Here is a 14187-nt window from a genome sequence, read left to right on the forward strand (position 1 = left end):
AAAACGGTCCAAAAGATGGCCGAAGCTTCCAACGAGTGGCGAACGCTCGTCCGGTGTCAGAAACCACTGGAAATGCACTTGCAGCGAAGGAAACGGGCTGAGCTCGAGGACTTCCGGTGCTCGTCCCAAGAAAACGCGAGCGGGAATGCCCCGGACTCAGTTTTCTCGTCCTGGGGTAAAAAGCGGTCCCCCGACGGTTTCTTCCCTTTGCTCCGTATTGGTCATAAGTCTTTCGATCTTCGGGTCTCGTGCTCCGAGGACTTCAACCCACACTCCTGGCATGCTCCCTGACACGTTTTCCGGAGGTATAGGTCGGGAAGCGAGCTCGTTGGAGGGAGAACTGTGGTGCGACCCAAAACGGTCCAAAAGATGGCCGAAGCTTCCAACGAGTGGCGAACGCTCGTCCGGTGTCAGAAACCACTGGAAATGCACTTGCAGCGAAGGAAACGGGCTGAGCTCGAGGACTTCCGGTGCTCGTCCCAAGAAAACGCGAGCGGGAATGCCCCGGACTCAGTTTTCTCGTCCTGGGGTAAAAAGCGGTCCCCCGACGGTTTCTTCCCTTTGCTCCGTATTGGTCATAAGTCTTTCGATCTTCGGGTCTCGTGCTCCGAGGACTTCAACCCACACTCCTGGCATGCTCCCTGACACGTTTTCCGGAGGTATAGGTCGGGAAGCGAGCTCGTTGGAGGGAGAACTGTGGTGCGACCCAAAACGGTCCAAAAGATGGCCGAAGCTTCCAACGAGTGGCGAACGCTCGTCCGGTGTCAGAAACCACTGGAAATGCACTTGCAGCGAAGGAAACGGGCTGAGCTCGAGGACTTCCGGTGCTCGTCCCAAGAAAACGCGAGCGGGAATGCCCCGGACTCAGTTTTCTCGTCCTGGGGTAAAAAGCGGTCCCCCGACGGTTTCTTCCCTTTGCTCCGTATTGGTCATAAGTCTTTCGATCTTCGGGTCTCGTGCTCCGAGGACTTCAACCCACACTCCTGGCATGCTCCCTGACACGTTTTCCGGAGGTATAGGTCGGGAAGCGAGCTCGTTGGAGGGAGAACTGTGGTGCGACCCAAAACGGTCCAAAAGATGGCCGAAGCTTCCAACGAGTGGCGAACGCTCGTCCGGTGTCAGAAACCACTGGAAATGCACTTGCAGCGAAGGAAACGGGCTGAGCTCGAGGACTTCCGGTGCTCGTCCCAAGAAAACGCGAGCGGGAATGCCCCGGACTCAGTTTTCTCGTCCTGGGGTAAAAAGCGGTCCCCCGACGGTTTCTTCCCTTTGCTCCGTATTGGTCATAAGTCTTTCGATCTTCGGGTCTCGTGCTCCGAGGACTTCAACCCACACTCCTGGCATGCTCCCTGACACGTTTTCCGGAGGTATAGGTCGGGAAGCGAGCTCGTTGGAGGGAGAACTGTGGTGCGACCCAAAACGGTCCAAAAGATGGCCGAAGCTTCCAACGAGTGGCGAACGCTCGTCCGGTGTCAGAAACCACTGGAAATGCACTTGCAGCGAAGGAAACGGGCTGAGCTCGAGGACTTCCGGTGCTCGTCCCAAGAAAACGCGAGCGGGAATGCCCCGGACTCAGTTTTCTCGTCCTGGGGTAAAAAGCGGTCCCCCGACGGTTTCTTCCCTTTGCTCCGTATTGGTCATAAGTCTTTCGATCTTCGGGTCTCGTGCTCCGAGGACTTCAACCCACACTCCTGGCATGCTCCCTGACACGTTTTCCGGAGGTATAGGTCGGGAAGCGAGCTCGTTGGAGGGAGAACTGTGGTGCGACCCAAAACGGTCCAAAAGATGGCCGAAGCTTCCAACGAGTGGCGAACGCTCGTCCGGTGTCAGAAACCACTGGAAATGCACTTGCAGCGAAGGAAACGGGCTGAGCTCGAGGACTTCCGGTGCTCGTCCCAAGAAAACGCGAGCGGGAATGCCCCGGACTCAGTTTTCTCGTCCTGGGGTAAAAAGCGGTCGCCCGACGGTTTCTTCCCTTTGCTCCGTATTGGTCATAAGTCTTTCGATCTTCGGGTCTCGTGCTCCGAGGACTTCAACCCACACTCCTGGCATGCTCCCTGACACGTTTTAGGGAGGGATAGGTCGGGAAGCGAGCTCGTTGGAGGGAGAACTGTGGTGCGACCCAAAACGGTCCAAAAGATGGCCGAAGCTTCCAACGAGTGGCGAACGCTCGTCCGGTGTCAGAAACCACTGGAAATGCACTTGCAGCGAAGGAAACGGGCTGAGCTCGAGGACTTCCGGTGCTCGTCCCAAGAAAACGCGAGCGGGAATGCCCCGGACTCAGTTTTCTCGTCCTGGGGTAAAAAGCGGTCCCCCGACGGTTTCTTCCCTTTGCTCCGTATTGGTCATAAGTCTTTCGATCTTCGGGTCTCGTGCTCCGAGGACTTCAACCCACACTCCTGGCATGCTCCCTGACACGTTTTCCGGAGGTATAGGTCGGGAAGCGAGCTCGTTGGAGGGAGAACTGTGGTGCGACCCAAAACGGTCCAAAAGATGGCCGAAGCTTCCAACGAGTGGCGAACGCTCGTCCGGTGTCAGAAACCACTGGAAATGCACTTGCAGCGAAGGAAACGGGCTGAGCTCGAGGACTTCCGGTGCTCGTCCCAAGAAAACGCGAGCGGGAATGCCCCGGACTCAGTTTTCTCGTCCTGGGGTAAAAAGCGGTCCCCCGACGGTTTCTTCCCTTTGCTCCGTATTGGTCATAAGTCTTTCGATCTTCGGGTCTCGTGCTCCGAGGACTTCAACCCACACTCCTGGCATGCTCCCTGACACGTTTTCCGGAGGTATAGGTCGGGAAGCGAGCTCGTTGGAGGGAGAACTGTGGTGCGACCCAAAACGGTCCAAAAGATGGCCGAAGCTTCCAACGAGTGGCGAACGCTCGTCCGGTGTCAGAAACCACTGGAAATGCACTTGCAGCGAAGGAAACGGGCTGAGCTCGAGGACTTCCGGTGCTCGTCCCAAGAAAACGCGAGCGGGAATGCCCCGGACTCAGTTTTCTCGTCCTGGGGTAAAAAGCGGTCCCCCGACGGTTTCTTCCCTTTGCTCCGTATTGGTCATAAGTCTTTCGATCTTCGGGTCTCGTGCTCCGAGGACTTCAACCCACACTCCTGGCATGCTCCCTGACACGTTTTCCGGAGGTATAGGTCGGGAAGCGAGCTCGTTGGAGGGAGAACTGTGGTGCGACCCAAAACGGTCCAAAAGATGGCCGAAGCTTCCAACGAGTGGCGAACGCTCGTCCGGTGTCAGAAACCACTGGAAATGCACTTGCAGCGAAGGAAACGGGCTGAGCTCGAGGACTTCCGGTGCTCGTCCCAAGAAAACGCGAGCGGGAATGCCCCGGACTCAGTTTTCTCGTCCTGGGGTAAAAAGCGGTCCCCCGACGGTTTCTTCCCTTTGCTCCGTATTGGTCATAAGTCTTTCGATCTTCGGGTCTCGTGCTCCGAGGACTTCAACCCACACTCCTGGCATGCTCCCTGACACGTTTTCCGGAGGTATAGGTCGGGAAGCGAGCTCGTTGGAGGGAGAACTGTGGTGCGACCCAAAACGGTCCAAAAGATGGCCGAAGCTTCCAACGAGTGGCGAACGCTCGTCCGGTGTCAGAAACCACTGGAAATGCACTTGCAGCGAAGGAAACGGGCTGAGCTCGAGGACTTCCGGTGCTCGTCCCAAGAAAACGCGAGCGGGAATGCCCCGGACTCAGTTTTCTCGTCCTGGGGTAAAAAGCGGTCCCCCGACGGTTTCTTCCCTTTGCTCCGTATTGGTCATAAGTCTTTCGATCTTCGGGTCTCGTGCTCCGAGGACTTCAACCCACACTCCTGGCATGCTCCCTGACACGTTTTCCGGAGGTATAGGTCGGGAAGCGAGCTCGTTGGAGGGAGAACTGTGGTGCGACCCAAAACGGTCCAAAAGATGGCCGAAGCTTCCAACGAGTGGCGAACGCTCGTCCGGTGTCAGAAACCACTGGAAATGCACTTGCAGCGAAGGAAACGGGCTGAGCTCGAGGACTTCCGGTGCTCGTCCCAAGAAAACGCGAGCGGGAATGCCCCGGACTCAGTTTTCTCGTCCTGGGGTAAAAAGCGGTCCCCCGACGGTTTCTTCCCTTTGCTCCGTATTGGTCATAAGTCTTTCGATCTTCGGGTCTCGTGCTCCGAGGACTTCAACCCACACTCCTGGCATGCTCCCTGACACGTTTTCCGGAGGTATAGGTCGGGAAGCGAGCTCGTTGGAGGGAGAACTGTGGTGCGACCCAAAACGGTCCAAAAGATGGCCGAAGCTTCCAACGAGTGGCGAACGCTCGTCCGGTGTCAGAAACCACTGGAAATGCACTTGCAGCGAAGGAAACGGGCTGAGCTCGAGGACTTCCGGTGCTCGTCCCAAGAAAACGCGAGCGGGAATGCCCCGGACTCAGTTTTCTCGTCCTGGGGTAAAAAGCGGTCCCCCGACGGTTTCTTCCCTTTGCTCCGTATTGGTCATAAGTCTTTCGATCTTCGGGTCTCGTGCTCCGAGGACTTCAACCCACACTCCTGGCATGCTCCCTGACACGTTTTCCGGAGGTATAGGTCGGGAAGCGAGCTCGTTGGAGGGAGAACTGTGGTGCGACCCAAAACGGTCCAAAAGATGGCCGAAGCTTCCAACGAGTGGCGAACGCTCGTCCGGTGTCAGAAACCACTGGAAATGCACTTGCAGCGAAGGAAACGGGCTGAGCTCGAGGACTTCCGGTGCTCGTCCCAAGAAAACGCGAGCGGGAATGCCCCGGACTCAGTTTTCTCGTCCTGGGGTAAAAAGCGGTCCCCCGACGGTTTCTTCCCTTTGCTCCGTATTGGTCATAAGTCTTTCGATCTTCGGGTCTCGTGCTCCGAGGACTTCAACCCACACTCCTGGCATGCTCCCTGACACGTTTTCCGGAGGTATAGGTCGGGAAGCGAGCTCGTTGGAGGGAGAACTGTGGTGCGACCCAAAACGGTCCAAAAGATGGCCGAAGCTTCCAACGAGTGGCGAACGCTCGTCCGGTGTCAGAAACCACTGGAAATGCACTTGCAGCGAAGGAAACGGGCTGAGCTCGAGGACTTCCGGTGCTCGTCCCAAGAAAACGCGAGCGGGAATGCCCCGGACTCAGTTTTCTCGTCCTGGGGTAAAAAGCGGTCCCCCGACGGTTTCTTCCCTTTGCTCCGTATTGGTCATAAGTCTTTCGATCTTCGGGTCTCGTGCTCCGAGGACTTCAACCACACTCCTGGCATGCTCCCTGACACGTTTTCCGGAGGTATAGGTCGGGAAGCGAGCTCGTTGGAGGGAGAACTGTGGTGCGACCCAAAACGGTCCAAAAGATGGCCGAAGCTTCCAACGAGTGGCGAACGCTCGTCCGGTGTCAGAAACCACTGGAAATGCACTTGCAGCGAAGGAAACGGGCTGAGCTCGAGGACTTCCGGTGCTCGTCCCAAGAAAACGCGAGCGGGAATGCCCCGGACTCAGTTTTCTCGTCCTGGGGTAAAAAGCGGTCCCCCGACGGTTTCTTCCCTTTGCTCCGTATTGGTCATAAGTCTTTCGATCTTCGGGTCTCGTGCTCCGAGGACTTCAACCCACACTCCTGGCATGCTCCCTGACACGTTTTCCGGAGGTATAGGTCGGGAAGCGAGCTCGTTGGAGGGAGAACTGTGGTGCGACCCAAAACGGTCCAAAAGATGGCCGAAGCTTCCAACGAGTGGCGAACGCTCGTCCGGTGTCAGAAACCACTGGAAATGCACTTGCAGCGAAGGAAACGGGCTGAGCTCGAGGACTTCCGGTGCTCGTCCCAAGAAAACGCGAGCGGGAATGCCCCGGACTCAGTTTTCTCGTCCTGGGGTAAAAAGCGGTCCCCCGACGGTTTCTTCCCTTTGCTCCGTATTGGTCATAAGTCTTTCGATCTTCGGGTCTCGTGCTCCGAGGACTTCAACCCACACTCCTGGCATGCTCCCTGACACGTTTTCCGGAGGTATAGGTCGGGAAGCGAGCTCGTTGGAGGGAGAACTGTGGTGCGACCCAAAACGGTCCAAAAGATGGCCGAAGCTTCCAACGAGTGGCGAACGCTCGTCCGGTGTCAGAAACCACTGGAAATGCACTTGCAGCGAAGGAAACGGGCTGAGCTCGAGGACTTCCGGTGCTCGTCCCAAGAAAACGCGAGCGGGAATGCCCCGGACTCAGTTTTCTCGTCCTGGGGTAAAAAGCGGTCCCCCGACGGTTTCTTCCCTTTGCTCCGTATTGGTCATAAGTCTTTCGATCTTCGGGTCTCGTGCTCCGAGGACTTCAACCCACACTCCTGGCATGCTCCCTGACACGTTTTCCGGAGGTATAGGTCGGGAAGCGAGCTCGTTGGAGGGAGAACTGTGGTGCGACCCAAAACGGTCCAAAAGATGGCCGAAGCTTCCAACGAGTGGCGAACGCTCGTCCGGTGTCAGAAACCACTGGAAATGCACTTGCAGCGAAGGAAACGGGCTGAGCTCGAGGACTTCCGGTGCTCGTCCCAAGAAAACGCGAGCGGGAATGCCCCGGACTCAGTTTTCTCGTCCTGGGGTAAAAAGCGGTCCCCCGACGGTTTCTTCCCTTTGCTCCGTATTGGTCATAAGTCTTTCGATCTTCGGGTCTCGTGCTCCGAGGACTTCAACCCACACTCCTGGCATGCTCCCTGACACGTTTTCCGGAGGTATAGGTCGGGAAGCGAGCTCGTTGGAGGGAGAAATGTGGTGCGACCCAAAACGGTCCAAAAGATGGCCGAAGCTTCCAACGAGTGGCGAACGCTCGTCCGGTGTCAGAAACCACTGGAAATGCACTTGCAGCGAAGGAAACGGGCTGAGCTCGAGGACTTCCGGTGCTCGTCCCAAGAAAACGCGAGCGGGAATGCCCCGGACTCAGTTTTCTCGTCCTGGGGTAAAAAGCGGTCCCCCGACGGTTTCTTCCCTTTGCTCCGTATTGGTCATAAGTCTTTCGATCTTCGGGTCTCGTGCTCCGAGGACTTCAACCCACACTCCTGGCATGCCCCCTGACATGTTTTCCGGAGGTATGGGTCGGGAAGCGAGCTCGTTGGAGGGAGAACTGTGGTGCGACCCAAAACGGTCCAAAAGATGGCCGAAGCTTCCAACGAGTGGCGAACGCTCGTCCGGTGTCAGAAACCACTGGAAATGCACTTGCAGCGAAGGAAACGGGCTGAGCTCGAGGACTTCCGGTGCTCGTCCCAAGAAAACGCGAGCGGGAATGCCCCGGACTCAGTTTTCTCGTCCTGGGGTAAAAAGCGGTCCCCCGACGGTTTCTTCCCTTTGCTCCGTATTGGTCATAAGTCTTTCGATCTTCGGGTCTCGTGCTCCGAGGACTTCAACCCACACTCCTGGCATGCCCCCTGACATGTTTTCCGGAGGTATGGGTCGGGAAGCGAGCTCGTTGGAGGGAGAACTGTGGTGCGACCCAAAACGGTCCAAAAGATGGCCGAAGCTTCCAACGAGTGGCGAACGCTCGTCCGGTGTCAGAAACCACTGGAAATGCACTTGCAGCGAAGGAAACGGGCTGAGCTCGAGGACTTCCGGTGCTCGTCCCAAGAAAACGCGAGCGGGAATGCCCCGGACTCAGTTTTCTCGTCCTGGGGTAAAAAGCGGTCCCCCGACGGTTTCTTCCCTTTGCTCCGTATTGGTCATAAGTCTTTCGATCTTCGGGTCTCGTGCTCCGAGGACTTCAACCCACACTCCTGGCATGCCCCCTGACATGTTTTCCGGAGGTATGGGTCGGGAAGCGAGCTCGTTGGAGGGAGAACTGTGGTGCGACCCAAAACGGTCCAAAAGATGGCCGAAGCTTCCAACGAGTGGCGAACGCTCGTCCGGTGTCAGAAACCACTGGAAATGCACTTGCAGCGAAGGAAACGGGCTGAGCTCGAGGACTTCCGGTGCTCGTCCCAAGAAAACGCGAGCGGGAATGCCCCGGACTCAGTTTTCTCGTCCTGGGGTAAAAAGCGGTCCCCCGACGGTTTCTTCCCTTTGCTCCGTATTGGTCATAAGTCTTTCGATCTTCGGGTCTCGTGCTCCGAGGACTTCAACCCACACTCCTGGCATGCTCCCTGACACGTTTTCCGGAGGTATAGGTCGGGAAGCGAGCTCGTTGGAGGGAGAACTGTGGTGCGACCCAAAACGGTCCAAAAGATGGCCGAAGCTTCCAACGAGTGGCGAACGCTCGTCCGGTGTCAGAAACCACTGGAAATGCACTTGCAGCGAAGGAAACGGGCTGAGCTCGAGGACTTCCGGTGCTCGTCCCAAGAAAACGCGAGCGGGAATGCCCCGGACTCAGTTTTCTCGTCCTGGGGTAAAAAGCGGTCCCCCGACGGTTTCTTCCCTTTGCTCCGTATTGGTCATAAGTCTTTCGATCTTCGGGTCTCGTGCTCCGAGGACTTCAACCCACACTCCTGGCATGCTCCCTGACACGTTTTCCGGAGGTATAGGTCGGGAAGCGAGCTCGTTGGAGGGAGAACTGTGGTGCGACCCAAAACGGTCCAAAAGATGGCCGAAGCTTCCAACGAGTGGCGAACGCTCGTCCGGTGTCAGAAACCACTGGAAATGCACTTGCAGCGAAGGAAACGGGCTGAGCTCGAGGACTTCCGGTGCTCGTCCCAAGAAAACGCGAGCGGGAATGCCCCGGACTCAGTTTTCTCGTCCTGGGGTAAAAAGCGGTCCCCCGACGGTTTCTTCCCTTTGCTCCGTATTGGTCATAAGTCTTTCGATCTTCGGGTCTCGTGCTCCGAGGACTTCAACCCACACTCCTGGCATGCTCCCTGACACGTTTTCCGGAGGTATAGGTCGGGAAGCGAGCTCGTTGGAGGGAGAACTGTGGTGCGACCCAAAACGGTCCAAAAGATGGCCGAAGCTTCCAACGAGTGGCGAACGCTCGTCCGGTGTCAGAAACCACTGGAAATGCACTTGCAGCGAAGGAAACGGGCTGAGCTCGAGGACTTCCGGTGCTCGTCCCAAGAAAACGCGAGCGGGAATGCCCCGGACTCAGTTTTCTCGTCCTGGGGTAAAAAGCGGTCCCCCGACGGTTTCTTCCCTTTGCTCCGTATTGGTCATAAGTCTTTCGATCTTCGGGTCTCGTGCTCCGAGGACTTCAACCCACACTCCTGGCATGCTCCCTGACACGTTTTCCGGAGGTATAGGTCGGGAAGCGAGCTCGTTGGAGGGAGAACTGTGGTGCGACCCAAAACGGTCCAAAAGATGGCCGAAGCTTCCAACGAGTGGCGAACGCTCGTCCGGTGTCAGAAACCACTGGAAATGCACTTGCAGCGAAGGAAACGGGCTGAGCTCGAGGACTTCCGGTGCTCGTCCCAAGAAAACGCGAGCGGGAATGCCCCGGACTCAGTTTTCTCGTCCTGGGGTAAAAAGCGGTCGCCCGACGGTTTCTTCCCTTTGCTCCGTATTGGTCATAAGTCTTTCGATCTTCGGGTCTCGTGCTCCGAGGACTTCAACCCACACTCCTGGCATGCTCCCTGACACGTTTTCCGGAGGTATAGGTCGGGAAGCGAGCTCGTTGGAGGGAGAACTGTGGTGCGACCCAAAACGGTCCAAAAGATGGCCGAAGCTTCCAACGAGTGGCGAACGCTCGTCCGGTGTCAGAAACCACTGGAAATGCACTTGCAGCGAAGGAAACGGGCTGAGCTCGAGGACTTCCGGTGCTCGTCCCAAGAAAACGCGAGCGGGAATGCCCCGGACTCAGTTTTCTCGTCCTGGGGTAAAAAGCGGTCCCCCGACGGTTTCTTCCCTTTGCTCCGTATTGGTCATAAGTCTTTCGATCTTCGGGTCTCGTGCTCCGAGGACTTCAACCCACACTCCTGGCATGCTCCCTGACACGTTTTCCGGAGGTATAGGTCGGGAAGCGAGCTCGTTGGAGGGAGAACTGTGGTGCGACCCAAAACGGTCCAAAAGATGGCCGAAGCTTCCAACGAGTGGCGAACGCTCGTCCGGTGTCAGAAACCACTGGAAATGCACTTGCAGCGAAGGAAACGGGCTGAGCTCGAGGACTTCCGGTGCTCGTCCCAAGAAAACGCGAGCGGGAATGCCCCGGACTCAGTTTTCTCGTCCTGGGGTAAAAAGCGGTCCCCCGACGGTTTCTTCCCTTTGCTCCGTATTGGTCATAAGTCTTTCGATCTTCGGGTCTCGTGCTCCGAGGACTTCAACCCACACTCCTGGCATGCTCCCTGACACGTTTTCCGGAGGTATAGGTCGGGAAGCGAGCTCGTTGGAGGGAGAACTGTGGTGCGACCCAAAACGGTCCAAAAGATGGCCGAAGCTTCCAACGAGTGGCGAACGCTCGTCCGGTGTCAGAAACCACTGGAAATGCACTTGCAGCGAAGGAAACGGGCTGAGCTCGAGGACTTCCGGTGCTCGTCCCAAGAAAACGCGAGCGGGAATGCCCCGGACTCAGTTTTCTCGTCCTGGGGTAAAAAGCGGTCCCCCGACGGTTTCTTCCCTTTGCTCCGTATTGGTCATAAGTCTTTCGATCTTCGGGTCTCGTGCTCCGAGGACTTCAACCCACACTCCTGGCATGCTCCCTGACACGTTTTCCGGAGGTATAGGTCGGGAAGCGAGCTCGTTGGAGGGAGAACTGTGGTGCGACCCAAAACGGTCCAAAAGATGGCCGAAGCTTCCAACGAGTGGCGAACGCTCGTCCGGTGTCAGAAACCACTGGAAATGCACTTGCAGCGAAGGAAACGGGCTGAGCTCGAGGACTTCCGGTGCTCGTCCCAAGAAAACGCGAGCGGGAATGCCCCGGACTCAGTTTTCTCGTCCTGGGGTAAAAAGCGGTCCCCCGACGGTTTCTTCCCTTTGCTCCGTATTGGTCATAAGTCTTTCGATCTTCGGGTCTCGTGCTCCGAGGACTTCAACCCACACTCCTGGCATGCTCCCTGACACGTTTTCCGGAGGTATAGGTCGGGAAGCGAGCTCGTTGGAGGGAGAACTGTGGTGCGACCCAAAACGGTCCAAAAGATGGCCGAAGCTTCCAACGAGTGGCGAACGCTCGTCCGGTGTCAGAAACCACTGGAAATGCACTTGCAGCGAAGGAAACGGGCTGAGCTCGAGGACTTCCGGTGCTCGTCCCAAGAAAACGCGAGCGGGAATGCCCCGGACTCAGTTTTCTCGTCCTGGGGTAAAAAGCGGTCCCCCGACGGTTTCTTCCCTTTGCTCCGTATTGGTCATAAGTCTTTCGATCTTCGGGTCTCGTGCTCCGAGGACTTCAACCCACACTCCTGGCATGCTCCCTGACACGTTTTCCGGAGGTATAGGTCGGGAAGCGAGCTCGTTGGAGGGAGAACTGTGGTGCGACCCAAAACGGTCCAAAAGATGGCCGAAGCTTCCAACGAGTGGCGAACGCTCGTCCGGTGTCAGAAACCACTGGAAATGCACTTGCAGCGAAGGAAACGGGCTGAGCTCGAGGACTTCCGGTGCTCGTCCCAAGAAAACGCGAGCGGGAATGCCCCGGACTCAGTTTTCTCGTCCTGGGGTAAAAAGCGGTCCCCCGACGGTTTCTTCCCTTTGCTCCGTATTGGTCATAAGTCTTTCGATCTTCGGGTCTCGTGCTCCGAGGACTTCAACCCACACTCCTGGCATGCTCCCTGACACGTTTTCCGGAGGTATAGGTCGGGAAGCGAGCTCGTTGGAGGGAGAACTGTGGTGCGACCCAAAACGGTCCAAAAGATGGCCGAAGCTTCCAACGAGTGGCGAACGCTCGTCCGGTGTCAGAAACCACTGGAAATGCACTTGCAGCGAAGGAAACGGGCTGAGCTCGAGGACTTCTGGTGCTCGTCCCAAGAAAACGCGAGCGGGAATGCCCCGGACTCAGTTTTCTCGTCCTGGGGTAAAAAGCGGTCCCCCGACGGTTTCTTCCCTTTGCTCCGTATTGGTCATAAGTCTTTCGATCTTCGGGTCTCGTGCTCCGAGGACTTCAACCCACACTCCTGGCATGCTCCCTGACACGTTTTCCGGAGGTATAGGTCGGGAAGCGAGCTCGTTGGAGGGAGAACTGTGGTGCGACCCAAAACGGTCCAAAAGATGGCCGAAGCTTCCAACGAGTGGCGAACGCTCGTCCGGTGTCAGAAACCACTGGAAATGCACTTGCAGCGAAGGAAACGGGCTGAGCTCGAGGACTTCCGGTGCTCGTCCCAAGAAAACGCGAGCGGGAATGCCCCGGACTCAGTTTTCTCGTCCTGGGGTAAAAAGCGGTCCCCCGACGGTTTCTTCCCTTTGCTCCGTATTGGTCATAAGTCTTTCGATCTTCGGGTCTCGTGCTCCGAGGACTTCAACCCACACTCCTGGCATGCTCCCTGACACGTTTTCCGGAGGTATAGGTCGGGAAGCGAGCTCGTTGGAGGGAGAACTGTGGTGCGACCCAAAACGGTCCAAAAGATGGCCGAAGCTTCCAACGAGTGGCGAACGCTCGTCCGGTGTCAGAAACCACTGGAAATGCACTTGCAGCGAAGGAAACGGGCTGAGCTCGAGGACTTCCGGTGCTCGTCCCAAGAAAACGCGAGCGGGAATGCCCCGGACTCAGTTTTCTCGTCCTGGGGTAAAAAGCGGTCCCCCGACGGTTTCTTCCCTTTGCTCCGTATTGGTCATAAGTCTTTCGATCTTCGGGTCTCGTGCTCCGAGGACTTCAACCCACACTCCTGGCATGCTCCCTGACACGTTTTCCGGAGGTATAGGTCGGGAAGCGAGCTCGTTGGAGGGAGAACTGTGGTGCGACCCAAAACGGTCCAAAAGATGGCCGAAGCTTCCAACGAGTGGCGAACGCTCGTCCGGTGTCAGAAACCACTGGAAATGCACTTGCAGCGAAGGAAACGGGCTGAGCTCGAGGACTTCCGGTGCTCGTCCCAAGAAAACGCGAGCGGGAATGCCCCGGACTCAGTTTTCTCGTCCTGGGGTAAAAAGCGGTCCCCCGACGGTTTCTTCCCTTTGCTCCGTATTGGTCATAAGTCTTTCGATCTTCGGGTCTCGTGCTCCGAGGACTTCAACCCACACTCCTGGCATGCTCCCTGACACGTTTTCCGGAGGTATAGGTCGGGAAGCGAGCTCGTTGGAGGGAGAACTGTGGTGCGACCCAAAACGGTCCAAAAGATGGCCGAAGCTTCCAACGAGTGGCGAACGCTCGTCCGGTGTCAGAAACCACTGGAAATGCACTTGCAGCGAAGGAAATGGGCTGAGCTCGAGGACTTCCGGTGCTCGTCCCAAGAAAACGCGAGCGGGAATGCCCCGGACTCAGTTTTCTCGTCCTGGGGTAAAAAGCGGTCCCCCGACGGTTTCTTCCCTTTGCTCCGTATTGGTCATAAGTCTTTCGATCTTCGGGTCTCGTGCTCCGAGGACTTCAACCCACACTCCTGGCATGCTCCCTGACACGTTTTCCGGAGGTATAGGTCGGGAAGCGAGCTCGTTGGAGGGAGAACTGTGGTGCGACCTAAAACGGTCCAAAAGATGGCCGAAGCTTCCAACGAGTGGCGAACGCTCGTCCGGTGTCAGAAACCACTGGAAATGCACTTGCAGCGAAGGAAACGGGCTGAGCTCGAGGACTTCCGGTGCTCGTCCCAAGAAAACGCGAGCGGGAATGCCCCGGACTCAGTTTTCTCGTCCTGGGGTAAAAAGCGGTCCCCCGACGGTTTCTTCCCTTTGCTCCGTATTGGTCATAAGTCTTTCGATCTTCGGGTCTCGTGCTCCGAGGACTTCAACCCACACTCCTGGCATGCTCCCTGACACGTTTTCCGGAGGTATAGGTCGGGAAGCGAGCTCGTTGGAGGGAGAACTGTGGTGCGACCCAAAACGGTCCAAAAGACGGCCGAAGCTTCCAACGAGTGGCGAACGCTCGTCCGGTGTCAGAAACCACTGGAAATGCACTTGCAGCGAAGGAAACGGGCTGAGCTCGAGGACTTCCGGTGCTCGTCCCAAGAAAACGCGAGCGGGAATGCCCCGGACTCAGTTTTCTCGTCCTGGGGTAAAAAGCGGTCCCCCGACGGTTTCTTCCCTTTGCTCCGTATTGGTCATAAGTCTTTCGATCTTCGGGTCTCGTGCTCCGAGGACTTCAACCCACACTCCTGGCATGCTCCCTGACACGTTTTCCGGAGGTATAGGTCGGGAAGCGAGCTCGTTGGAGGGAGAACTGTGGTGCGACCCAAAACGGTCCAAAAGATGGCCGAAGCTT

The sequence above is a fragment of the Cucumis melo genome, unplaced genomic scaffold (assembly GCF_025177605.1).
Source record: "Cucumis melo cultivar AY unplaced genomic scaffold, USDA_Cmelo_AY_1.0 utg000183l, whole genome shotgun sequence".
Taxonomy (NCBI): domain Eukaryota; kingdom Viridiplantae; phylum Streptophyta; class Magnoliopsida; order Cucurbitales; family Cucurbitaceae; genus Cucumis; species Cucumis melo.